Consider the following 27860-nt stretch of genomic DNA (forward strand, 5'->3'; position numbering starts at 1 on the left):
AATGGATCCTCTCCATCATTCAGAACGGCTACTTCATTTCCTGGATCTCCTCTCCTGGACGAAAAGGCATTCCTCACAACCACCAGTCAGTTTTTTTTGCTGCAGCCTGTACTTCATGCACTGCTGACCCAAGGCACCATAGAAACTGTGCCTCCTGAAAGGAAAAGGAAGAGGTTTTTATTCAAGGATTTTTCTGGTACCAAGGAAGTAAGAACTGTGGAGGCCTGTACTAGACCTCTCGCTTCTCAACCCTTTTCTAAAGATCCCAGAATGTTCACTCTTCCCAACCTCTTCCCCCTGTTTCTGCCTCAAGGGTTCGTGGCAACCCTGGCCGTAAGGGATGCTTATTTACACATCTCAATAAAGCCCACATTCTGGAAATACCTGAGATTTTTAGTGGGCTTATCACATTTTCAATTTAATGCCTTGCCCTATGGGCTTTCCACTGCACCCATGGTCTTCACAAAAATGTCTGGCTCCGGTCATTGCCTACTGCAGGACCCAGGGAATCTCTATTTACCCTACTTGGATGACATACTAATTCAGGCAGACAATTGGGAGACCTTAACTGTCATACTCAGATGTTCATCGTGCTGTGCTGCTGCAGTCATCACACTTGGGTTATCCTGCCGTCGTGTGGTCCTGCAGTCGGCCTGAATTCCAAAGCCTTGGTCCGGTGTCGGTTGTCGTAGCTTCTTCCCTGACGTCAGTGCGGCAGGGGTATAAAAGAGGCAGCCGACGCCATTTTCTCCAGTCTTTCTTGCCGCATGGTGCCCGAAGCACAAGCAGTTTGCAAGTGCCGGTCGGCCAGCTCCTGAGATTTTCGAACAGAATTTCAGCCAAGTCTTCTATAAAGCTAAGTACCCCATTGGGGAAACTTTTCTTGCCTCAGACCGATGTCAGACAAAGTTAATAATTGCATTTCTTGTTGGAAGCAAATACCTCATAAGGATTTTCATTCTTATTGTATTCCTTGCCTAGGCCCAGACCACGACGTTTCTGGTTGTCGGTTTTGTGCTAGGTTCAAAAAACGCACTATTAAGCGTGGGGCTGATACCGCCCGACATTATTTTGGCAGAAAATTCAACTACATTATGTCGTCGGAACCTCCGACAAACGCTATGTTTAAAAAACGCAAGGACAAAGACCGGCAGCCTAGACCCGAGGTCTCTGTTAGGCCTGCCGCCGGATCTTCGGTATTCAGTGAGGTGCCTACGCAGCCCCTGACTACCGCAGATTTAGAAAATACGACTACCTCTCAGTCAGAATCTACTGGGCCACTGGAGCCGGTTCCTCCTCAACTCGCGGACGCCAGCCCTGGCGGCGATCCGGAGACTATGGACAGGCCTTCGGTTTCAGAAGGCATCTTTAAACCGACGACTCTCTCCGTTAAGTCATACGCTAAGCTTCCAAAGGTTAAGAAACCGGGCCCAGTGACTCACACACAGGCCCCTATGCCTAAAAAACAGATGCTCAAAATGGCAGAGGACCTGATTACCCTTATCAGAGGTTCCTAGCCCCCTCCTGACAAAAGGCCTAGACTGGAGGAAGATTTACCTCCTCCTGACCAGGAATCCATTTCCTCAGCAGACTCTGAGGAACAGGATTACACCTTCCCTCTCTATGAAGATTCAGATGCTGAGGAGTCTATTCCCTCTGATGTCCTTCAAGGATGCATCTGCAGTCATAACATATGGGTTGTCCTGCCTCAGGCAGCCCTTCGGTCGGCCGGATTCCAAAGTCTGGGTCTGGCCTCGGCTGATGTCGCACCTTCCCCGACGTCAGAGCGTCGGGTATAAAAGCATCAGCCGACGCCATTTTCCTCAGTCTTTCTTGCCGCGCGGTGCCCGAAGCAGAAGCTGTTCGCAAGTGCCGGTCGGTCAGATCCAGTGATTTCAGCTACCGAAAACTTCGAAAAAGCTAAGTACCCCGTTGGGGACTCTTTCTTGCCTCAGCCGATGTCAGATAAAGTAAATAATTGTTTAACTTGTGGGAAACAAATACCTCATAAGGATTTCCATTCCTACTGCCTTCCTTGCTTAGGCCCAGACCACGACGTATCGTCCTGTTCAGCCTGTGCTTCCTTCAACCGACGAACTCTTAGACGTCGGTCGGAGTTTGCAGAGGACTTTTTTGGGGCTAGTTTTGCATACAAAATGCCGTCGGAGACTCCGACATCACATTTGGTGAAAAAACGAAAGGACAAGGACCGACACTCGCGGCTTAGGCTGAAACCACGGTAAGGCCTACCGCGAGTGTCTGTTTCGGCTGAAACCGAGTCCTCGGAGACTCCTTCATCCGAATCCACTCAACCGACCACCGCGGCCCGGGAGGCCCCGGCTGAGTCGGCTACCGAGCTACCTACCGAAACCTGTGCCCAGGATATGTCCGACACCATACCTTTGGACATATCTACTCCTGCACGTGGGGCAGCTAGGCCCCCTGCTTCCATGTCCATTAAGGCCTTTTCTAGGGCTAAAGCTGCTAAACTTTCTAAAGCTTTGCCTCCCAAGACTACATCCCAGAGGCCTACCTCTAGTTCTCAGATCCTCAGCCTTGCAGAGGACCTTATTTCTTTAATTAGAGGTTCACAACCTCACCCGGACAGGGCCTCTCACCCTCCACCAGACAAAAGGCCCAGGACTGAGCCTTCTGACCCTCACTCTTCAGATGAGTCCTCGGATGGTTCTGAGTTGTCAGACCACCAGGAGGAGGCTTATTCGCCCTATGAGGATTCTGATGCAGAAGAATCTATCCCTTCGACCTCCCCTCCTGAAGAGTTTTCCTTTGGTGAGACTTTACACTCCATGAGAGAGAGAGAGCATTTTCAATGGCAAGGTCAGAATTTCTCTGATTCTGAAAAAGATTAAGGACCTTTTTACATTTGCCTCAGCATAGGCCCTTAGCTATACCTCCTGTTTTGAATGTAATTGATGATGTGTACAATGATGTCAGTACAGCCCCTGATACTCTCTCCCCGGCCCCTGCCAAACCTGATAGATAATACAGGGTCCCGGATTCTCATTTTCATCTGTATAAAGCCCATTCTGCAGACCCAGTAACTATTACTCTGGGCCCTAAAGGGGTTGCGGCTGCCACTGCCAAAAATCCTCTACCTTCTGAAAGAGAATCTAGAGCTTTAGAAAGATGGGGAAAGAAGGTATATACTTCTGCAACTCTTTCCGTCAGGGCACTAAATTGTCAATTTCATATGATACAGTACCAAGAGTATTTGTTAGATGAACTGAACAAGAAGCTTTCTTCTCCTGAGCCCCTTGACCGTAAATCCCTTCAGGATTTGGTATCATTTCTTAAAATGTGGTTATGATGCATTGGAGGCTTCATTTAGGTCAGCTATGACTGGGGCAGTTATTCGTAGGCATGCCTGGCTGAAGGAACAATCTTTGCCAGACCATGTTAAAGCTAAACTCCTGGATGCTCCAATGGAGAAACAAAATTTATTTGGCTCCTCTGTTCAGGAGGTCTTAAAAAAGTATGAAGAAAAGGCAAAATCTGTGCAAACAGTTAAGGATTTCCTACAAGTACAACCACCGAGATTCAGCAGAAACTGGCCTACTAAGAATTGGTCCTTTCAAGACTCGGACAGAGCCCAGAGAGGCAGGAACAGACGCCCCAGAGGCAGAGGCCAATCCAGGGGCTCTTACAGAGGCCGCCAGTGGCAGCCTGCCAACCAGAGAGGTAGTGCAACAGCAGCAACAACAACTACTGCACCAGGACGGGCTCAATGACTTTACTCTGATTCCGCCCACCAGGGCTCAACTGGAAGCACCCTTGGGCGGAAAGCTTGCTTTATTCTCGGAAAATTGGCATCATATTACAAGGGACACATGGACACTGCAAATAATAGACAAAGGATACAGGTTCCACTTCCACACTTTGCCAAAAAGAAACGGAATGCCAAACCTTCCACCAAATCAGAGGGCAGAGGCTTTAAAGCAGATCAACAACTTGCTTCAAATGAAAGCTATAGAAAAGGTACCACTTTTAGAGGAAGGCCAAGGATTTTACTCCAGACTATTCCTTGTACCAAGAAAAGAAAATCAATGGAGGCCTATTCTCGACCTGTCCGCACTGAATACTTACCTCATTGTGTCAAAATTCAAGATGCTGACCCTACAGCAACTTCTTCCCATGTTGAGCAAGGAGTCTTGGCTGGTGACTCTAGATCTCAAGGAGGCATACCTGCACGTCCCTATTCGACCAAACTGCAGAAGACACCTCAGATTTCTTGCAGGATCAGAGCATTATCAATTCTCAGCATTGCCCTTTGGCTTATCTACTGCGCCCAGAGTATTCACGAAATGCCTGGCATCAGTAATTGCACACTGCAGACTTCAGGGGATTCAAATCTACCCTTATCTGGACGACAGCCTTATACAAGCGGACAACAAGGTAAATTTGATAAAAGACTTGGCCTATGCCATCCACCTACTACAGGCATTGGGATACACAGTCAACATCCAAAAATCAAGACTGGTTCCATCCCAAAGGAAAACCTTTCTGGGTGCGGATCTAGACACAACCACCCAAATGGCCTTTCTCACAGAAGAAAAACAAAAACAACTTCCGGATTACTTCATGAATCTGACAAGACAAGCTCAGCTTACTGCAAGGAAAATCCTGCAGGCCCTGGGTTACATGGCATCCTGCATAATTCTGATACCACAGGCCAGGCTGCATATGAGAAAATTACAATGGTACCTAAGGAGTGTATGGTCTCAACACAGTCACAGTTTGGAAACCTTGATACCAGTCATTCCTTGCCTTCAAAAGGAATTCCTGTGGTGGGCTCAGGCCTGCCAGTCCAACAGAGGGTTGCCTTTCAACAAGCCAAAAACAAAACAAACCATCACCACGGACGCTTCAGACTGAGGATGGGGAGCACACATGGAGGGCAACTGTATCCAAGGCTTATGGTCTCAAGGACAGCTACACTTGCACATAAACCAAAAGGAAATGCTGGCAGTGATGCAGGCAATCGAGACTTTCAAACCCTTCCTCCATCAAGGCCACCTGTTAATAAGGACAGACAACACCACGGTCATGTGGTACATAAACAAGCAGGGAGGCACACACTCATACCCTTTATGCCGGCTGGCTGTGAATCTATGGGAGCTATGCCTGAAACTCAATATCCAACTGCAGTCCCAGTTCGTGCCTGGAAAAGAGAATGCACTGGCAGACAGCTTAAGCAGAACTACCATGGATGCACACGAATGGATGCTACACCCAGACATCTTCCAACTCATAACAAAGGCATGGGGAACGCCGGAGATAGATCTGTTCGCCTCCCCCCTCATCCATCAACTGAGGACATTTTGCTCAAGGACATACCACCCACAAGCATGGAGGGTGGACTGACTCTCTTTCAGCTGGAAAGCTCTAAAAGTATATGCCTTCCCACCTCTCCCTTTAATGTACAAGGTTCTACTGAAGATCAGGGAGGAACAGCCAAGAGTGATTCTGATAGCTCCAGACTGGCCAATGCAACACTGGTATCCACTATTGAGGAGCATGTCACAGGCAAAACCATGGCCTCTCCCCCTATGGCCTCTTCTTCTGACGCAGAACAATTTCAAGATCATGCATCCCAACTTAAAAACATTGCAGCTAACTGCCTGGAAAATCCCTTAAATCCAAAACAAAATGTTTTATCACAGAGAGTGAAGGACATTATCATGGAAGCTCACGGCCTTCCACAAGGAAGACATACTCGGCTAAATGGAAAAGATTTTTCATTTGGAACACATCAAAAGGCTTAGATGTGACAGTGGCAAGCATGACACATATTCTGGAATACTTAGCAGAACTGTTCCACAATGGCCTTTCCTATTCTTCCATTAAGATTCATGCCTCAGCAATTTCAGCAGGATACAATGTGGATCCACCTATCTTCTCACACCCTCTCCTCAAGCAATTTCTGAGAGGGATCAAAAATATCAAGCCTCCAAGAAAACCCCCTTTACCTGCTTGGGATCTCAACTTTGTCTTGGAGAAACTAACACTTCCTCCCTTTGAACCAGCAGCAACAGCGGATCTTCAGTTTCTGTCTTGGAAAACTGCATTCCTTCTGGCAATAACTTCAGCAAGAAGAGTATCTGAGTTACAAGCATTAATGGCAGTACAGCCATTTCTTATCTTCCATCAGGACAGAGTTACACTAAGAACTAATCCTACTTTTATGCCAAAGGTGGTATCTAGGGTATCCTTGAACCAAGCTATTCACTTGCCTACGTTCTTCCCAAACCCACAGAATAGGGGGGAAAAACTTCTGCACACCCTGGATATACACAGACAACTACGCTACTACTTGGACAGGACAAAAAGTAGCAGAAAAACTGACCAACTATTTGTAGCACATGCTGCTGGGGTGCAAGGAAAAGCAATTTCCAAACAGACAATTTCAAAATGGATAGGAAATTGCATTCGATTTTGTTACTCCTTTCATGGAAAGTCAGTTCCTGCAAACATCAGGCCTCATTCCACAAGGGCCACGGCCACCACTACAGCCTTCCTATGAGGGGTGGCTACCAAGGACATTTTAGAAGCTGCTACTTGGAGCTCCGTGCATACATTTACCAAACATTACAATCTACCTTTATACTCCAGATCCAGAGCAGGCTTTGCTACTGCAGTCCTGCAGGGGATCTTAACTACACCATCTTTTCTTAGTACCTCCTCCCCCAGATTGGCTATGGTATTCTACCCATATGTTATGACTGCAGATGCATCCTTGAAGGACATAGTACAGTTTTGTACCTACCATAAATGTAGATGTCCGATAGGTATGCATCTGCAGTCAGGTTTACCCTCCCTCCTACCCCTCTGTGGTATTCCTAGGGTGCTTACCCCTCTTTTAGCTAGCTGGGGGAATCTATTATGGTGTATTTGTTTGTATATACATGTGTGTGTGTGTGTTTGGAATTCTATTGCATTTATCCAAATTTAGGCTTCCTAGAGGGCACCTGACATCTGGGGCAAGAAAAACTGAGGAAAATTGCGTCGGCTGATGCTTTTATACCCCTGACGCTCTGACGTCGGGGAAGGTGCGACATCAGCCGAGGCCAGACCCAGACTTTGGAATCCGGCCGACCGAAGGGCTGCCTGAGGCAGGACAACCCATATGTTATGACTGCAGATGCATACCTATCGGACATCTACATTTATGGTAGGTACAAAACTGTACTTTTCCCCCCTGAAGACTTCTCTTTTGGGGAAACCCTGCACACCATGAGAGAGCATTTCCACTGGGAAGGACAAGATTATTCTGACTCCAAGAAAAGACTCAATGAGTTTCTTCTTCTATCTCAGCATAGACCCCCTAGCCATTCCTCCTGTTTTAGACATTCTGGATGATGTCTGCACTGAATCCCGTCTAAGTCCAGATTCCTTAACTCCAGCACCACCTTAACCAGACAGATACTATCGAGTCCCTGACTCTCACAAGTTTTTTATATAAAAGCCCTGCTGCAGACCCACAAACCATTTCCCAGGGTCCCAAAGGGGTTAAGGCCTCTACTGCTAAGAATCCACTACCTGCGGAAAGAGATTCCAGGGCATTAGAAAGATGGGGGGAAAAAGTGTATACCTCTGCCACTTTGGCCATGAGGGCATTAAACTGCCAATTCCACATGATTAAATACCAGCAGTACTTGCTTACTCAGTTAAAACAGAAAATGATCCCTCAAACAGATCAACTAGATTTCAAAGGGATGCAAGATTTGTTGCATAAAGCAGAACAAGTGGGAAAACATACCTTGCAGTGTGGTTTTAATTGTTTGGAGGCCTTATGTAGAGCAGCAGTCACAGGGTCTGTAATACGTAGACATGCTTGGCTAAAAGAGCAGACCTTACCAGAACATGTCAAAGCAAAGTTACTGGATGCTCCACTGCAAAAGGATGCGTTATTTGGTGTCAGAGTAGAGGAAGTTTTAAAGAAGATGGAAGAAAAGGCAAAATCAATGCAAACAGTTAAAGATTTTTTACAGGTACAACCTCCTTGCTTCAGCAGAAACTGGCCATCAAAAAACTGGTCCTTTCCTGCTTCAGACATACCGCAAAGGGGCAGGTACAGACGCCCTTGGAGCAGAGGCCAGGCACAAGGTACCTTCAGGCCTAGACAATGGCAAACAACAACTCAAAAGGGGGAGACGACAGATCTCAACCCTTCAGAAAACAAACTCAATGACTTTCCTCTTCGCCTGCCAAGGAAAATTGCCCAGGCAGCGCCTCTAGGAGGAAAACTGGCTCTCTTCCCACTAAATTGGCACATCATAACAAAGGACAAATGGGTTCTGGATATTATTACCCGAGGCTACAGATTTCATTTTCACACTTTACCACGGATGAGAGGCATGCCAAATCTGCCAACAAACCAATGGACAGAGGCTTGGACAGAGGCACAAAAGCAAAGTTCAGCTCTCATGAACATGAAAGCAATTCAAAAGGTACCTGCAAAAGAGCAAGATCAAGGTTTTTACTCAAGACTGTTTCTAGTACCAAGAAAGGACAAAGCCTGGAGACCCATCTTAGACCTTTCAATTCTAAAGGCGTACCTGGACATTCCCAAATTCAAAATACTCGCACTACAGCAGTTTCTTCCCATGCTGGGCAAGGAGTCTTGGCTGGTAATGTTGGACCTCCAAGAGGCATACCTGCATTTCCCTATCAGACAAGATTGCAGAAGATACCTCAGATTTTTGGCAGGCACAACGCATTATCAATTCTCTGCATTGCCCTTTGGCTTATCTTCTGCGCCCAGAGTATTCACGAAATGCCTGGCATCAGTAATTGCATACTGCAGACCGCGAGTAATACAAATTTATCCATATCTGGACGACTGCCTGATCCAAGCGGACAGCAAAGACATGCATCTGGCATTTGTAACAAAGTTGCTAAGTTGTCTAGGGTACACAGTAAACAAAAAGAAGTCAAAACTAATACCCTCACAAGAAATAATTTTCCTGGGTGCCAGCTTGAATACAACGGCCCAGATGGCTTACCTCACGTCAGACAAGCAAAAACAACTGGCTCAGTACTTCAAAAAGATGGCAACTTCTACCCAGCTCACTGCAAGGAAATTCCTGCAGGCATTGGGGTACATGGCATCCTGCATTCAACTAATTGCATATGCAAGGCTGCATATGAGAAAACTACAATTGTACCTAAAAAGTGTGTGGTCCCAACACAGACACAGCCTCGAAGCAAGTATAAGTCTCATTCCCTGCCTTCAAAAATAGTTTCTATGGTGGGCTCAAGCATGCCAAGCAAACAAGGGCCTTCCTTTTGTCTCACCTCCAGCAAACCAAACCTTGACAACAGATTCATCAGACTACGCCTGGGGTGCACACATGGCAGGACAATGCATACAGGGCAAATGGTCTGCAAACGAAAGGCAACTACACATCAATCAAAAGGAGATGCTAGCTGTAAAAAATGCACTAACAGCTATCAAGGACCTCTTGCATCCAGGACAACTTCTAATAAGGACGGACAACACCACAGTTAGGTGGTACATAAACAAACCAGGAGGAACGCACTCCTACCCACTATGCAGACAGGCAATGGACTTGTGGAACAAAGCATTAACTTACCAAGTACATCTGCAAACACAATTCCTGCCAGGAAAAGAAAACATTTTGGCAGACAAATTAAGCAGAAATTTGACAGACCCTCACGAGTGGAGACTACACCCACAAGTATTCTCAATGATAACTCAAAGGTGAGGACCACCAGACATAGATCTGTTTGCCTCAACCAACAATTGCCAGCTACAAAAATTTTGCACAAGGACTTATCCCCTGGCCTGGAAAGTGGATGCCCTATCATTTGCACAAGGACTTATCATCCCCTGGCCTGGAAAGTGGATGCCCTATCATTCAGTTGGACAGCATTGTCAGTCTACACCTTCCCACCTCTGCCTCTACTGACCCAGGTATTACTGAAAGCCAGATCAGAGAGACCACAGATGATCCTCATTGCTCCGGACTGGCCACGTCAACACTGGTACCCGCTACTACGAAACTTGACTCGCAGCCCTCCATGGATCTTACCTCAATTCCCTCTGCTGTTAACCCAACAAAACTCTCAGATCCTTCACAGTCAACTAAGGACCTTAAATCTAGCTGTATGGAAAATACCTTAAATTATCAAACAACACTTCTCTCAAAGGACGTCCAGAATGTCCTTTTGGAGGCCCAGCACCAGAAAAACTTACTCAGACAAACGGAAAAGATTTTGTGTATGGAGCCAGGCTAGAAGCCTAAATCCTGGCATCCCAAACATTCTGCACATACTCCAATATCTAACTGAGATGCTACACAAAGGCCTTTCTTTCTCATCCATAAAGATCCATGCTTCAGCCATTTCAACTCAATATGATACGGTTCCTCCCATTTTCTCTCATCCTTTGCTAAGGCAGTTTCTCAGAGGGGCAAAAAATATAAGACCCCCCCAGAAAACCACCAACTCCAACTTGGGATCTAAATTTTGTTCTGGAAAAGTTAACACTTCCTCCTTTCGAACCAGCCTTTTCAGCAGAGCTTCAATACTTGTCATGGAAGACAGCCCTGCTGCTGGCTATCACCTCAGCACGCAGAGTCTCAGAACTGCAGGCATTTATGGCAGTGGAACCTTTCCTCATTTTCCATCAGGGCAGAGTATCTTTACGCACCAACCCTTCCTTCATGCCAAAGGTGTAGTATTCAGTGTGGCTGTCAATCAGACCATACACTTGCCCACCTTTTATCCAAACCCACAGAATAAAGGAGAAAGACTCCTACACTCTTTGGACATTCACAGACAGTTACGTTACTATTTGGACAAGACAAAGGCCTTCAGAAAATCTGACCAACTCCTTGTATCCTATGCACCAGGCTCAGAAGGAAAGGCTATTTCAAAACAGACCATCTCCAAATGGATAGCACATTGCATCCGCTTTTGCTACTCACACCACAGGAAAACAGTGCCTGCTAGTATTAGGTCTCACTCTACCAGGGCTACAGCAACCTCAGCAGCCTTCCTCCGAGGTCCGAACCAAGGACATTCTGGAGGCAGCTGCCTGGAGTTCAGTGCACACCTTCACCAAGCATTACCACCTCCCTCCATACTCAAAAACCAGAGCTGGGTTTGCCACTGCAGATGTTCATCGTGCATACAGCTGCAGTCATAACAGATGGGTTCTCCTGCCGTCAGGCTGGTCCTCGGTTGGCCGAATTCCAAAGTCTAGGTCCGGCGTCGGTTGTCGTCGCTTCTTCCCTGACGTCAGTGCGACAGGGGTATAAAAGAACCAGCCGACGCCATTTTCTTCAGTCTTTCTTGCTGCATGGTGCCCAAAGCAGAAGCAGTTCGCAAGTGCCGGTCGGCCAGCTCCTGAAATTACGAAAATTTTGCAACCGAAGTCTTCTTTAAAGCTAAGTACCCGTTAGAAACTTTTCTTGCCTCAGACCGATGTCAGACAAAGTTAATAATTGTATTTCATGTGGGAAGCAAATACCGCATAAGGATTTTCATTCCCTTTGCATTCCTTGCTTAGGCCCAGACCACGACGTCTCGGTCTGTCGTTTTTGTGCTACATTCAACAAACGCACCATTAAGCGTCGGGCGGAGTTCGCCCAGCAGTATTTTGGCAAAAAATTTAACTATATTATGTCGTCGGATACTCCGACTCCAGTTTTATCTAAAAAACGCAAAGATAAGGGCAGACACACGAGGTCCGCGGCCTCTACCGACACCATGCCAAAGCCGACTACAGGTGGTCCGGTTCTCAGTGAGGCGCCTACGCAGCCCCTGCCTACCGACGACACTTCATTGGCGTTGTCTCCTGTGCCCGATGTCGCAGGCTCCTCGGCCCACACCCCGACTACAGATACCGAAGCCACTCTTGGTGGTGAATCTCAAAATGCAGACAGGTCTGCCTCCTCTCAAGGTGTGTCCAGACCTTCCTCTTCTTTTTCCATCAAGGCTTTCACTAAGTCTAAAGCAGCCATGCATTCTAAGAGACAAGCTACTCAGGGCCCTTCTCCAGGCCCCATGCCTAAAAAACAGTTGCTTAAAATGGCTGAGGATTTAATTACTCTTATCAGGGGTTCTCACCCCCCCCCCCCCAGACAAAAGGCCCAGAGTGGAGGAAGAATCCCCTTCCTCTGACCAGGCCTCCATTATTTCAGAGCACTCTGATGAACAGGAACAATGTCCTTCAAGGATGCATCTGCAGTCATAACATATGGGTTGTCCTGCCTCAGGCAGCCCTTCGGTTGGCCGGATTCCAAAGTCTGGGTCTGGCCTCGGCTGATGTCGCACTTTCCCGGCCAGAGCTTCTGGGGTATAAAGGCATCAGCCGACGCCATTTTCCTCAGTCTTTCTTGCCGCGCGGTGCCCGAAGCAGAAGCTGTTCGCAAGTGCCGGTCGGTCAGATCCAGAGATTTCAGCTACCGAAGACTTCTAAAAAAGCTAAGTACCCCGTTAGGGACTCTTTCTTGCCTCAGCTGATGTCAGACAAAGTAAACAATTGTTTAACTTGTGGGAAACAAATACCTCATAAGGATTTCCATTCTTACTGCCTTCCTTGCTTAGGCCCAGACCACGACGTATCAGCTTGTTGTTTAGCCTGTGCCTCCTTCAACCGACGGACTCTTAGACGTCGGTCGGAGTAGGAACATTCCTACTCCCCTTTTGAAGATTCTGATGCAGAGGAGTCCATTCCCTCTATCTCCCCCCCCCAGAGGATTACTCATTTGGGGAAACCTTGCATACCTTAAGGGAGCACTTCCACTGGGAAGGCCAAGAGTACTCAAATTCCAAGAAAAGGCTTAGGGATTTTCTATTGCTACCTCCGCACAGGCCTCTGGCTATACCTCCTGTCTTAGACATACTAGATTATGTGTACTCAGAGGCCTGCCTAAACCCGGATTCAGAGAGATTCCAGATCCTTAGAAAGGTGGGGAAAAAAGGTATACACCTCGGCCACCTTAACCATGAGGGCATTAAACTGCCAGTTCCATATGCTAAAGTACCAACAGTTTCTTTTATCACAGTTGAGAAGTAAAATGTCACAACCTGAACAACCAGACTTGAAGGAGTTGCAGGATTTGATGCATAGTGCAGAACAAGTGGGTAAACATACCTTGCAATGTGGTTTTGTTGCTCTAGAGGCCTCATGTAGAGCTGCTGTTACAGCATCAGTCATACGTAGACATGCCTGGCTCAAGGAGCAAACTTTACCAGATCATGTCAAAGCTAAATTACTAGATGCCCCTCTACAAAAGGATGTATTATTTGGTGTTAAAGCTGAGGAGGTATTAAAGAAAATGGAGGAAAAGGCTAAATCAATGCAAACAGTGAAAGATTTTCTACTGGTACAACCACCACGTTTCAGTAGAAATTGGCCTTCCAAAAATTGGTCCTTTCCAGCCACAGATAGACCCCAAAGAGCTAGATACAGACGCCCGAGGGGCAGAGGGCAATCTCAAGGATCTTTTAGAGGCAGACAATGGCAAGCTCCTACACAAAGAGGTGGTGAGGATAGTTCGCAGCCATTCAGAAAGCAAGCCCAATGACTTTCCCCTTTGCATGCCAAGCAAGGCTCAAATGGCAGCACCCTTAGGCGGAAAGCTGGCATTATTTTCAAAAAATTGGCATATTGTCACAAAAGACAAATGGATCCTGGCCATTATAAACAGAGGCTGCAGATTCCATTTTCACAACCTTCCAAAAATGAGAGGCATGCCAAACCTGCCACACAATCAAAGGGCAGAGGCACAAAGACAAATTTCAGATCTCATGGACATGAAAGCTATTCAAGAGGTGCCTACTCACGAACAAGGTCAAGGTTTTTATTCCAGACTATTCCTGGTACCAAGGAAGGGAGAAGATTGGAGACCTATTTTGGACCTATCCATCCTAAACACATTTTTACTCGTACCAAAATTCAAGATGCTCACATTACAGCAGCTTCTTCCCATGCTGGGCAAGGAGTCTTGGCTGGTAACATTGGACCTCAAGGAGGCATACCTGCACGTCCCAATCAGACAAAATTGCAGAAGATACCTCAGATTTCTTGCAGGTTCAACCCATTATCAATTCTCTGCATTGCCCTTTGGCTTATCTACTGCGCCCAGAGTATTCACGAAATGCCTGGCATCAGTAATTGCCTACTGCAGACTTCAAGGGATACAAATATACCCTTATTTGGACGACTGCCTGATCCAAGCAGACAGCAAGCACATACTTCAGAAACATCTGGCTTTTGTAATAATGTTGTTGAATTCTCTGGGATACACAGTCAACAAAAAGAAATCAAGGCTAATACCCTCTCAGAAAATAATTTTCCTGGGTGCCAACTTGGACACAAACACCCAGATGGCCTACCTCACGCCAGAGAAGCAGGGGCAACTAACTCAATATTTCAGAACACTAGCAAATTTCAGCAGGCTGACTGCAAGGAAAATCCTTCAGGCTCTGGGATTCATGGCATCTTGCATCCTACTAATCCCATGTGCAAAGCTGCATATGAGGAAACTTCAATGGTACCTGAAAAACCTATGGTCTCAACACAGCCACAGTTTGGAAACAATAATACCACTAATTCTATGCCTTCAAAAGGAATTTCTGTAGTGGGCTCAAGCATGCCAAACAAACACAGGTCTCCCATTTTGCAAGCCTCAAGCAAATCAAGTCATCACAACAGACGCCTCTGACTACGCCTGGGGGGCGCACATGACAGATCGGTGCATTCAGGGCAAATGGTCCCAAAAAAGAAAAGCACCTTCACATCAATCAAAAGGAAATGCTAGCAGTAATAAATGCTATTATAGCTTTCAAGGACCTTCTGCATCCAGGTCAACTATTGATAAGGACAGACAACACCACAGTAATGTGGTACATAAACAAACTGGGAGGAACTCATTCATACCCCCTATGCAGGCTGGCCATGTCACTTTGGAACATGGCTCTGGAATTAAAAATCGAACTTCAAGCACAGTACTTGCCAGGCAAGGAAAACACGCTGGCAGACAACCTAAGCAGAAATATGACAGATCCACACGAATGGAAGTTGCATCCTCAAGTTTTTACAGAGATAATTCAAGCATGGGGAAGGCCAGACATAGATCTCTTTGCCTCCCACAAAAATCACCAATTGACAAAATTCTGCTCAAGGACTTTTCATCCAAAGGCCTGGAGAGTGGACACTCTCTCTTTCAGTTGGACAACAATGACAGTTTATGCCTTTCCACCTCTTCCTCTGCTGCCCAAAGTTCTATTAAAAACCAGAGCAGACAGACCAAAGATGATTCTCATTGCTCCAGACTGGCCAAGACAGCACTGGTACCCACTCCTGAGGAGCCTGACGCATTCCCCCCATGGACCCTACCTCTAATGCCTCTTCTGACTCAGCACAGTTACAAAACTCTTCACAGTCAGCTGAAAACACTCAATCTGGCCGCATGGAAGATTCCTTAACATCACAACAGACCCTACTCTCCAAGGAGGTGCAGGATGTCATTTTGGAGGCCAGAAGGCCGTCTACTAGAAAAGCTTACTCAGCAAAATGGAAACTGTTTTGTGCCTGGAATGTGAAAAAGGGCCAGGACCCTGGAAAACTGAATTTGCCTCAAATATTACAGTATCTAGCTGAGCTGCTAAGCAGTGGACTTTCATTGTTCTCCATCAAAATCCATGCCTCAGCCATTTCTGCAGAATACAACACTGATCCACCTTTATTCTCTCACCTCCTCTTAAGACAGTTCCTCAGAGGGGCTAAGAATATAAAACCTCCAAGGAAACAACCAATACCTGCTTGGGACCTAAATTTCATTCTAGAAAAGCTGACCTTGCCTCCTTTTGAGCCAGCTGCCTCAACAGATTTGCAATATTTGTCCTGGAAAACTGCTTTCCTTCTGGCTATCACCTCAGCTTGTAGGGTATCGGAACTATAAGCCCTCATGGCGGTGCAGCCTTTTATCATCTTCCATCAGGACAGAGTTTCCTTACGAACCAACCCGTCCTTTATGCCAAAGGTGGTATCCAGGGTAGCTTTGAATCAGGCTGTACACTTAGCTACCTTTTACCCTAATCCTCAAAACAAAGGGGAGAGACTTCTACATTCCTTGGACATCCATAGACAGCTGCGATATTATTTGGACAGAACAAAGCCTTTCAGAAAATCAGATCAGCTCTTTGTTTCCTATGCTATAGGAGCTCAAGGGAAGCCAATTTCAAAACAGACAATTTCTAAATGGATAGCCCACTGCATACGCTTTTGTTACTCTTTTCATGGTAAAACTGTACCTGCAGGCATCAGATCTCACTCCACAAGGGCCACAGCTACCTCTGCAGCCTTCCTCAGAGGAGTTCCTACCAAAGATATTTTGGAAGCAGCCACTTGGAGTTCTGTGCATACCTTCTCCAAGCACCATCACCTACCATTATACTCCAAAACTAGAGCAGGCTTTGCCACTGCAGTCTTGCAGGGCATCCTGGCTCTGCCTAGTTCCACCTAGTGCCTACCACCCCTTTCTTAGCTTTGGGATTCTACCCATCTGTTATGACTGCAGCTGTATGCACGATGAACATAGTACAGTTTTGTACCTACCATAAATGTAGATGTTCGAGTGCTAATACAGCTGCAGTCCAGGTTTCCCTCCCTCCTTCCCCTCTTGGAACAAGCCTTTTGGCTAACACCTCCTCATACAACCTGATTGGGGTATTCTTTTATTGTGTATTTGAGTGCATCTACTGTATTTTGATTATATGGCATTGCTTTATTACACAATTTTATGTATTGCCTTCCTTCTGGGGGCACCTGACATCTGGAGCAAGAAAAACTGAAGAAAATGGTGTCAGCTGGTTCTTGTATACCCCTGTCGCACTGACGTCAGGGAAGAAGCAACGACAACCGAAGCCGGACCTAGACTTTGGAATTCGGCCGACCGAGGACCCGCCTGACGGCAGGAGAACCAATCTGTTATGACTGCAGCTGTATTAGCACTTGAACATCTACATTTATGGTAGATACCAAACTGTACTTTCTGCAGGGCATCTTAGCTGCACCTAACCCAGTTTAGCTCCTACCACCCAACCATAGCTTTGGGACTGTACCCAAGTGTGATGACTGCAGCAGCATAGCACGATGAACATAGTACAGTTTTGTACCTACCATAACTGTAGATGTTCGAGTGGTTATGCTGCTGCAGTCCAGGTTACCCTCCCTCCATCCCCTCTACCTAACAAGGCTTTTCTTATTCCTCCATGTACTTCAACCTTTGGGATGCATGTCTATATGGTGTATTTGCTTACAACTAGTACCATTGTTTTGCACTAAGGTATGTTTTGCAAGCTTCTTATTTTGCCTTTTTAGTTTGGGGCACCTGACATCTGGGGCAAGAAAAATGGCGTCTGCTGCCTCTTTTATACCCCTGCCGCACTGATGTTAGGGAAGAAGCGACAACAACCGACGCCGGACCAAGGCTTTGGAATTCAGGCAGACTGCGGGACCGCCTGACGGCAGGATAACCCAAGTGTGATGACTGCAGCAGCATAACCACTCGAACATCTACATTTATGGTAAGTACAAAACTGTACTTTTCTTCTGTCCCTTTTGCAGTCTCTAGGCTTTCAGATAAATTACCAAAAATTTCACCTGGAGACCACTCAGGACATTGTTTTCCTGGAGGGCAGGATTGACACAGACCTCATGGAGGCCTACTTCCCACCAGACAAGCATCAGAACTGACAGCCATACAGTATCTTGAGTCTCCTGGGCTACATGGCAGCCACCATTCCCATGCTTCCCCTAGCAAGACTGCACATGAGGAAGCTCCAGTGGTACCTTCGGTCAGTCTGGACTCAACATTCTCACCCCCTGGAATTCAGGGTCCCCCTCCTACCTTGTTTGAAACAAGAGCTTCACTTGTGGCTGGTACAAGTGCCCAACAACCCAGGACTGCCTGTCCAGCCCCCCCCCCCCCCCAAAAAAAAACACAGACACGCGCACACACACAGACGCACACGCACAGACATGCACACTCTTCAGATCTGGGTTAGGGAGCTGCATTGGGCCACAGATGTGTGCAGGGTGTGTGGACAAGCTGACAATCACTAGAGCACATCAGTGTCAGATGAGGGCTATTTCCAGCCAGGGCCACTAAAGATTTTCATGGACAATACCACTGTTCTTTGGTATCTCAACAAACGGGGATGGACTAAATCTTACCTCTTTTGCTTACTAACTCTACTTTGTATGGGGGCTAGCCTCCTCACAGGGGATTATCTTTCAGGCAGTTTACATCCCATCCAGCAGTCTGTCTCAGAACCACCACCACAAACAACCACGAATGGATGATTCTCAGAGAGGTCTTCTAGGATGTGGTCCACAGGTGGGGAGTACACATCAGATAGACCTGTTTGCCTCTTCCACCAACAGGCAACTACCTGATTTTTGCACCAGGAATCCAGACCCCAGGGCACTGGCAACAGATGCCTTCTCAATTCCTTGGAAGGGGAAATTTCTGTTTGCTTTCCCTCCCTTCCCTCTGATTCAAAAAGTGCTGCTGAAAATACAGCAGAAGAAACTGAAAATCTTGCTGGTGACTGTTGGCCAAGGCATCACTGGTTACCCCTTCTCCTCCATTTTGTCAAAGGGCAATCACCACAAGTTACCCCCTTCAGTGGACCTGATCACACAGCATAAGGGATCTTGGCTACATCCACAGTGACCGTTTCTACACCTCGCCCTGTAGCTGATAGGGTTCTGATCCCCTTCAGACACCTGTATAATGAGGACGTGCTCAATGTCCTGCAGGAGGCCAGGAAACCCAACACAAGAAAAATCTTATCTAAATAGAAAAGGTTTTCCATACATTGTCACAAAAGACAGTTGGACCCACTGACAAGCGGACATCCCTCTAATCCTGTCTTACCTGTGTGAACTACTGTGATAGGCTTGGCCTACACCTCCATAAAAGCACACTTGTCTGAAGTTTCTGCCTGCCTCCCTTTAGATCCACCCCTTGCATCCAGACTACCTTCGAAACTTTTCTCAAAGGGGTACTTCACCTAAGACCCCCTCCCCCCAGGAAACCATCCCCTCCCCCCTGGGATCTTAACTATGTCCTGGAGAAACTCACCCTAGCTCCCTTTGAGCCAGCAGACAAAGCTCCCCTAAAGCTTTGCACATTGAAAGCTATTCTATTAATGGCTCTGACCTCATCCAGGAGGGTGTCAGAACTACAAGCTCTGATGGCCCACCCACCATTCCTGGTTTTCCACCTTGACAGGGTTACTCTAAGAACTAACCCCTCCTTCATGCCCAAGGTGGTCAATGACTTAACCTTGAACCAGGCCTTTCACCTACCAACCTTTTTCCCTAACCCACAGGGGGCAGTGAGAGAGCATTCCATTCCCCTGAGTGTTCACAGATCCATTAGAAAGTCTGACCAGCTATTTGTCTCCTTCCACCCCAGATCCTTGGGGAAAGCAGTGACCAAACAGCCCTGGATATCCAGGCAGAGATGGTCTATCTCCTTTTGTTACACACACCATGGGAAAACCTTGCAGGGCAGTGTTAAAGCCCACTCCACCAGAGCTATGGCCTCCTCTGCAGCCTTCTTTAAAGGGCTAGATACCAGCACAATATTGGAAGCTGACACTTGGTACTCAGTGCACACCTTCACCAAACATTACGAAGTGGACCGTATCTCTAGGGCCGGAGTGGGCTTGCTAGGACTATCCTTCATGGATTCCTAGAAACTTCTACCAGACCACCAACCCATTCACACTGAGCTTTGGCACTCACCCACTTGTAGAATACTGCAGCATTGGATTAGAAGGACATAGAAAAGTTTTGTAAAATCTTACCATAACTATAGATGTTCTGAGTGTTTCACTGTTGCAGTCATCACAATTGGGTTAACCCTGCCAGGGAAGCCCCCGGGCAGTCTGAATACCAGAGACTTAATATTTTCTGCGTCAGTTGCTGTCGCTTGAGGACTGACATCATGTCGTCAGAAGCCTAAAGGAGTGCAGCTGACGCCATTACATCAGTCTGTCTTGACTTGGAGCCTGAAGCAGTTCGCACAAGTGCTGATCGGCCGCTACCCGAGTTACGTCTACCGAATTGAAGTTGAAGTCTTCTAAAGCTAAGTACCCCATTGGGGATCCTTTGTCAGTAAAAGTTAATTGTCTCGCCTGTGGAAAACAAATACCACACCGAGACTTCCACTCTTACTGCGTCATTTATTTAGGCCCAGACCATGACCTCCCTCGTTGTCGCTTCTGTGCTTTGTTAAACGGCAGAACTATCCATCGTCGGGCCCTTATTGTAGCCAGATATTTTTGCTTACAGTCCTTGAATTCTGATGTGGCTTCTGTAAGCCATCAGACAGCGGATTTTCCAAAAAAAACATAAAGATAAAGACAGAGAACAAGACTGCACAGGTCCAAACCTACAGACAATGCTTCCGTTAAGCTAGTTGTCAGTTCTCCGGTCCTCAGTGAGGCACTTTCGCCCATGATGTCTGCTTCTCTTGATTTGCAGGCTGCTACTGAGACCCTTTCGGAGTCCATTAGGCTGCAAAACTCTTCAATTAAGGATCCTACGGTCGTCTCAACTTTGGATGGTTCTGGAGCTATTGAGCAGGCACCGGCTTCAGAGGAAGTCCTTCGCACTACCAAATCTTAACACAAACTGACCTCTTCTTTCGCAACTACCGATGTTATGTAGTCCTGTCTCGCCTCCATTATTACATGTGGGTTCGGTGCCGATCCTCTGCTCCGACTCGGCCGCTTTTAGAAAGCTTTAAAACTTCTGAGTGGCTCGTGGCTAGTAGGTATCCCATGGTGCATGAGCACACTCCCCAGATCTCGTTTGCCGCGTCTTCAGTCGGAAGCTTTCTTGGGTGGCCGTGGCTAAGAGATACAAATCACAGATTCTTGCAAAAAGGATCTCCGTTCGTGGATTCAGCCAGGTCACCTTACCACAGGGCCTCCATTTGTACTGCACCAACCCATTGCCACTGTGACCACAGATGCCTCTCAGGGTGGGAGGGGCATTATCTAGGCAGGACTGTCCAAGGCACATGGCAAGATCACAAGGCCCATCTACATATCGGTGTCTTAGAGATGAGAGCGGTGCTTCTAGGGTTGCAAGCACTTCACGACTTTCTCCCTCTAGGGATGATAGCTATCCAGACAAGACAGCATGTTGGTGGTATGGTATCTAAACAAGCAAGGAGGTACCAGATCTTATCCCTTATGTCGAGAGGCCCTGCGAGTTTGGAACTGGGCGATTTCTCCCCAACGCTTTCTCATTGCAACGCACATCCCGGGGACATCCAACGTGATAGCAGACAAGCTAAGCAGGTCAATTTTGTTACCTCACGAATGGTCTTTGAACCAGTAAGTAGCCCATCAGATCGTCCACAATTGGGGACAACCCTGCTGCGATCTTTGCCAGCCCCATCAACGCCAAATGCAGCACCTTTTTCTCCCTCATTCCCCCTCCGGGAGAGTCTCCGAGAGATGAACTCATCCACGATTGGCCCCCGGGACTTCTTTATACATTTCATCCTTTTCCACTCATTCCCAAGGTTATACAGAAAGCAATGTTGTTGGGAAGCAAGATGATCCTAATCACTCTTTACTGGACTCGTTAGATTTGGTTCCCTTTCCTCGGGCCTCACCTGTTAGACTATCCATAAACTCTGGACCAAATACCAGACCTCTTGACACACGTCAGGTTGTCTTCATCCCTGTCTCCACACTTTCAAACTGACAGCATGGCTGCTCCAGTTCCATCATTAGTCAGGCTTCACGATCTGTCTCCAGCTATAACCCATATCATTACCTCTTCTCATAAGCCCTTGACTAGAAAATTGTGTAACAGTAAATGGGCAGAAAACAGAAAGGTTAATCCATTTACAGCTCCCATTCCTATTGTCTTAGAGTTCCTATCATAACTTTTTCACTAGGGATCAGCAGCTTCTACACTGAGTCCTGCTAGCATCAATATCTAATTTTCATGTAGGAATTAATGATTCTAACCTTATGTCCCACAAACTTTGCAAGACCTTTCTCAAAGGTTCTGTGATGTTAAGACCTCCCGTTCAAGATTCCATTCGTCCCTGGGATCTAAATCTAGTCCTTTCTAAATGTACTTTGCCACCTTTTGAACCAGCCCATAGCGGTCAATTAAAATTTCTGTCGTGGAAGGCTCTTTTACTGGTGGCGATAACTTCAGCCAGACGAGTTTCCGAACTGCAAGCCCTATCAGTTAAACATCCATACTTAATTTTTCACAAAGATAGGGTCTCTCTCCGGGCGAATCCTTCCTTTATCCCTGAGGTCTGCTCCCATTTTCACATGAATCAAACTATCGAATTGCCAGTATTCTTCCCCACTCACACCAATAAAGCAGAGTATATATTTCACCAATTGGATGTGCATAGGCAATTGCGTTTCTACATCCACAGAACTAAAGGATTTAGAAAATCAGACCCGTTTTTCATTTCCTTTGCTGAAACAAGAATTGGTTTGCCAGTTTCTAAGGTCACACTATCAAACTGGATCTCAAACTGCATCTTTTTCATTTATACTTCTGAAGGAAGAGAGTTATCCCTTAAAGTCAAAGTGCATTCTACCAGATCATTTTCTACTTCTGCTGCCTTCCAAGCCAGGACTCCTATTGATATGTGCAGCAGGAACATGGGCTACCCCTCATACCTTCATTACCCATTATAAATTGGACCTAACTTCCAGGGGTAGGGCCTCATTTGGTTCCATGGTACTCAGGAGTATTTTCCAGTGAGCCACCCATACAAGATGCTAGGGATGCTGTCCCACACGTAATAATGGAGGCGAGATAGGACTACATAACATAAAGAAGTTATGTACTCACCATAATGTTCCATGTATGTAGTCCATCTCGCCGAACGTTATTACGAACCCACCCACCAGCACCCTTCCTGGAGGATCTGAAAACCGTTTTATACGGTTGTTTGTCATAATAGACACTTTTATTGGGGATTATTCTTCCGAACCTTTGTTCTCCTTTCTACTTTTTCTCCTTTATATAGACTAGTAGCAAACATGATCTGGGAAGTGTGCTCATGCACCATGGGATACCTCCTAGCCACGAGCCAATCAGAAGTTTTCAGGCTTTCTAAAAGCGGCCGAGTCGGAGCCGAGGATCAGCTCGGAACCCACACAATAATGTTCGGCGAGGTGGGCTACATACATGGAACGATGTTCATCGTGTTTCACTGTTGCAGTCATTACTCTTGGGTTATCCTGCTGGCAGGCTACCCGCAGTCTGCCTGAATTCCGAAGTCCTGGTCCGGCGTCGGTTGCTGTCGCCTCTTCCCTGACGTCAGTGCGCCAGGGGTATAAAAGATGCAGCCGACGCAGTTTTCTTCAGTCTTTCTTGCCGCACGGTGCCCAAAGCAAAAGCAGTTAGCAAGTGCCGGTCGGCCGACTCCTGAGATTTTCGAAATCGAATTTCAGATCCGAAGTCTTCATTAAAGCTAAGTACCCCGTTGTGGAAACTTTTTTTCTTGCTGCAGACCGATGTATGAAAAAGTTAACAATTGTATTTCTTGTGGGAAGCAAATACCTCATAAGGATTTTCACTCGTACTGTATTCCTTGCCTAGGCCCTGACCACGACGTTGCTTGTTGTCGGTTTTGTGCTAGATTTAACCAATGCACTATAAAGCGTCTGTACGATTTTGCCTTTCATTACTTCGGCCAAAGATTCAATTATACTATGCTGTCAGAGCAACCGACCTTAATTTCTAAAAACCACAAGGATAAAGACATGGACAGGCATCTGAGGTCAAAAACCGACGATGAGGCTTCTGCTAAGCTTGTCGCCGGTTCTCAGTGAGGTGCTTTCGCAGCCCCTGGCGCCCGCTACCTCAGAGCCACAGGCCGCTTCAGACTCCCACGTGGAGCCGACTGGGCCTCTGGAAACTCAAGGTATTGGATCCTCGGAAACCATTCCCTCGATGGGTCTGGAGCCGCTGTGCAGGCATCGGCTTCTGAGGGTGTTTTCAGACCAGCCCAGTTATATGTAAAGCCATCTTCAGCTTCCAAGCCAAAGACTAAAGCAGCTTTAAAGACAAAGAAACAAGTACAGCATTCTCCAGGACAGGCTTCCATGCCTAAAAAATAAATGCTCAAAATGGCCGAAGACCTTATTACTTTGATTAGGGGTTCCCATCCCCCTCCTGATAAGAGGCCTAGGCAAGAGACCAAATGTGAATCTTCAGATCAGGTTTCCATTTCCTCTGATTCCTCCTCTGATCAGGAATACTCTCTTCCTCCCTATGAGGATTCTGATGCTGAAGAATCCATTCCTTCAGCTTCTCCTCCAGAATATTTCTCCTTTGGGTAAACCCTGCATACCATGAGGGAGCACTTTCATTAGGAGAGCCAGGATTACTCCGAATCTAAGAAAAGGCTAAGAGATTTTCTTTTACTTCCTCAGTGCAGGCCCCTTGCTAGTCCCCCTGTTCTGGACATTGTAGATGATGTTTTTTCAGAGTCCAGCCTGTCTCCAGACTCTGGGTCCCAGATTCCCATAAATTTCTGTATAAAAACCCTGCTGCTGACCCAGAAACCATATCTCAGGGTCCTAAGGGAGTCAAAGCTTCCACTGCTAAAAACCCTGTCCCCTCTGATAGGGATTCAAGGGCACTGGACAGATAGGGGGAAAAAGTTTACACTTCTGCTACTTTGGCTGTAAGGGCCTTAAATTGTCAATTTCATATGCTTAAATATCAGCAATACCTAATGTCACTACTAAAACAGTAAATGTTGACTAACTCCGAATGTCCTGAAAACAAGGAAATGCAGGATTTATTGCATGCAGCTGAACAAGTAGGAAAACATACTTTGCAATGTGGTTTTGATTCCTTGGAGGCCTCTTGTAGGGCCGCTGTAGCGGGTTCTGTGATTAGGAGGCATGCTTGGTTAAAAGAACAGAATCTGCCTGATCATGTTAAAGCAAAATTATTAGATGCTCCATTACAGCATGATTCTTTGTTTGGTGTTAAGGCAGAAGAGGTGTTGAAGAAAATGGAGGAAAAAGCGAAATCTATGCAGACAGTTAAGGATTTTTTTACAGGTACAGCCACCTAGATTTAGCAGGAACTGGCCTTCAAAAAATTGGTCCTTTCCAGTGTCAGACAGGCCACAAAGAGGCAGGTACAGACACCCTAGAGGCAGATCCCAGCCCCAAGGCTCATAAAGGCCTAAGCAATGGGGTGCTTCTACCTCCAAAAGCGAAGAAGACAAATCTCAACCTTACAGGAAACAGTCCCAATTACTTTTCTCTACCAGTACCAAGCACTTACCTTTTACAAGCTCCCTTAGGGGGAAAACTGGCACTTATTTCACAAAACTGGCACATGATCACCCAGGACAAATGGGTCTTGAATATAGTGTCTCAGGGCTACAGGTTCCACTTTCACACCCTGCCAAAGGCAAGAGGCATGCCAGACCTGCCACACAATCAATGGGCAGAGGAACAAAAGCAAGTTTCATCCCTCATGGACATGGGGGCCATTCAGCGAGTACCACTACAGGAGCAGGGACAAGGATTTTACTCACAACTTTTTCTGGTACCCAGAAAGGACAAAGCCTGGAGACCAAAACTGGACCTGTCTATTCTAAACACTTTTCTGGACGTTCCAAATTTCACAGTGTTGACTCTGCAGCAGCTTCTGCCCATGCTGGGCAAGAAGGCTTGGCTTGTAACTTTGGACCTAAAAGAGGCATACCTGCATGTCCCAGTCAGACAGTCTTGCAGAAGATACCTCAGATTCATAGCTGGATCAATGCACTACCAATTCTCTGCACTGCCCTTTGGCTTATCCACTGTGCCCTGGGTCTTCACAAAATACCTGGCACCAGTAATTGCTTTCTGCAGACAAAGAGGAATTCAATTATATCCGTACTTGGACGACTGCCTCATTCACACAGAGAACAAGGATATTTTACTAAAACATCTGGCGTTTGTAAAAAGATTACTAATTTGCCTAGGGTACACAGTAAACAAGAAGAAATAAAAACTACTACCCTCTCAAGAGATAATATTCCTGGGTGCAAGCTTAAATACAACTGCCCAGATGGCTTATTTCACGCCAGACAAAGGCAACTGACTTCTTACTTCGAAATGTTGGCAACAAAAACCCAGTTATATGCAAGAAAAATTCTGCAGGCTTTGGGCTTCATGGCATCCTGCATTCTGTTAATTCCATATGCAAGACTGCATATGAGGAAACTACAGTGGTATCTAAAAAGTGTTTGGACTCAACATTGCCGCAGCCTGGAAAAATCAATTACACTCATTCCCTGCCTGCAACAGGAGTTTCGATGGTGGGCTCAGGCCTGTCACCACAACAAGGGACAGTCTTTCACTTTACCCACTGCCAGGCTGACGATAACAACAGATGCTTCAGATTATGCCTGGAGGGGCCCACATGGCAGGAAAATGTATTCAGGGCACATGGCCCACAAGCCAAATGCATCTTCATATCAATCTAAAAGAAATGCTGGCTGTACAAAATGCTCTGACAGCTTTCAAGGATCTCATTCATCCAGGACAACTGCTGATAGACGGACAATACTACAGTCTTGTGGTACATAAACAAGCAGGGAGGCATGCATTCTTACCCCCTTTGCAGACAAGCCATGATTTTGTGGAACACAGCACTGACTTATCAAGTACACCTGCAAGCTCAATTTCTGCCAGGAGAGACATATACTCTGGCAGACGAACTAAGCAGAAACCTCATGGATCCTCACGAGTGGGTACTAGATCCACAAATCTTCAGCATAATAACAAGGAAATGGGGACGCCCAGACACCTAGATCTATTTGCCTCCCCCCACAACTGCCAACTACAGAGATTCTGCATAAGGACTTATCACAAGTTAGCATGGAAAGTGGGATGCTCTATCATTCAGCTGGAAAAACCTTACAGTATATGCCTTTACTCCACTACCTCTCCTCCCCAAAGTACTCTTAAAGGTCAGACAAGAGAAGCCAAAAATGATCCTGATTGCCCCAGACTGGCCACTCCAGCACTGGTACCCAGTCCTAAAGAGCTTGTGTCAAGGCCCAGCCTGGACATCTCCTCAAATTCCTCATTTAATGACCCAACAGAACAATCGGATACTGCACAGCCAGTTAAAAACTCTAAATCTGGCTGCATGGCGGATAATGTAATCATTCAGAACACACCTCTCTCCAAAGCAGTTATGGATGTTATTCTGGAGGCCAGGAGGCCCAGCACCAGAAAAATCATATGCAGAAAAGTGGAAGTGATTCTGTGCTTGAAACCAGGCACAAGGAATTGACATGCTTGTACCAAATATTCCTCAGAATTTACAATACTTAACTGAGATGTTGGACAAAGGCCTATCCTTTTCATCGATTAAAATTCATGCCTCTGCCATTTCAGTTCATTACAGTACAGACCCACCTATTTTTTCACATCCTCTACTAAGGCAGTACCTCAGAGGGGCCAAAAACATAAGACCCCCAAGAAGAGCACCAATACCTGCATGGGACCTCAATTTTGGCTTGGAAAAACTCACACTGCCTCCTTTTGAGCCAGCTAATACTACTGAGATAAAATTCTTAACATGGAAAACAGCTCTGCTCTTAGCAATAATTTCAGCAAGAAGAGTCTCAAAGTTACAGGCACTAATGGCGGTTGAACCTTTTATAATTTTCCATCCGGACAGGGTTTCTCTGAGAACAAACCCAACATTTATGCCCAAGGTAGTGTCCAGTGTGGCTCTTAATCAAACAATTCATTTGCCTACTTTTTATCCGAAC

General features: G+C 46.4%; 1 protein-coding gene across 1 annotated transcript in view; it reads left to right on the forward strand.

The window, feature by feature from the left end:
* Positions 1 to 27860, forward strand: part of LOC122790578 (myb/SANT-like DNA-binding domain-containing protein 4) — a 448227-nt gene that overhangs the window by 261077 nt on the left and 159290 nt on the right. The window lies entirely within an intron of this gene.

Source organism: Protopterus annectens, chromosome 16.part0 (assembly GCF_019279795.1).
Source record: "Protopterus annectens isolate FY-2018-M chromosome 16.part0, PAN1.0, whole genome shotgun sequence".
NCBI classification, from domain to species: Eukaryota; Metazoa; Chordata; order Ceratodontiformes; family Protopteridae; genus Protopterus; species Protopterus annectens.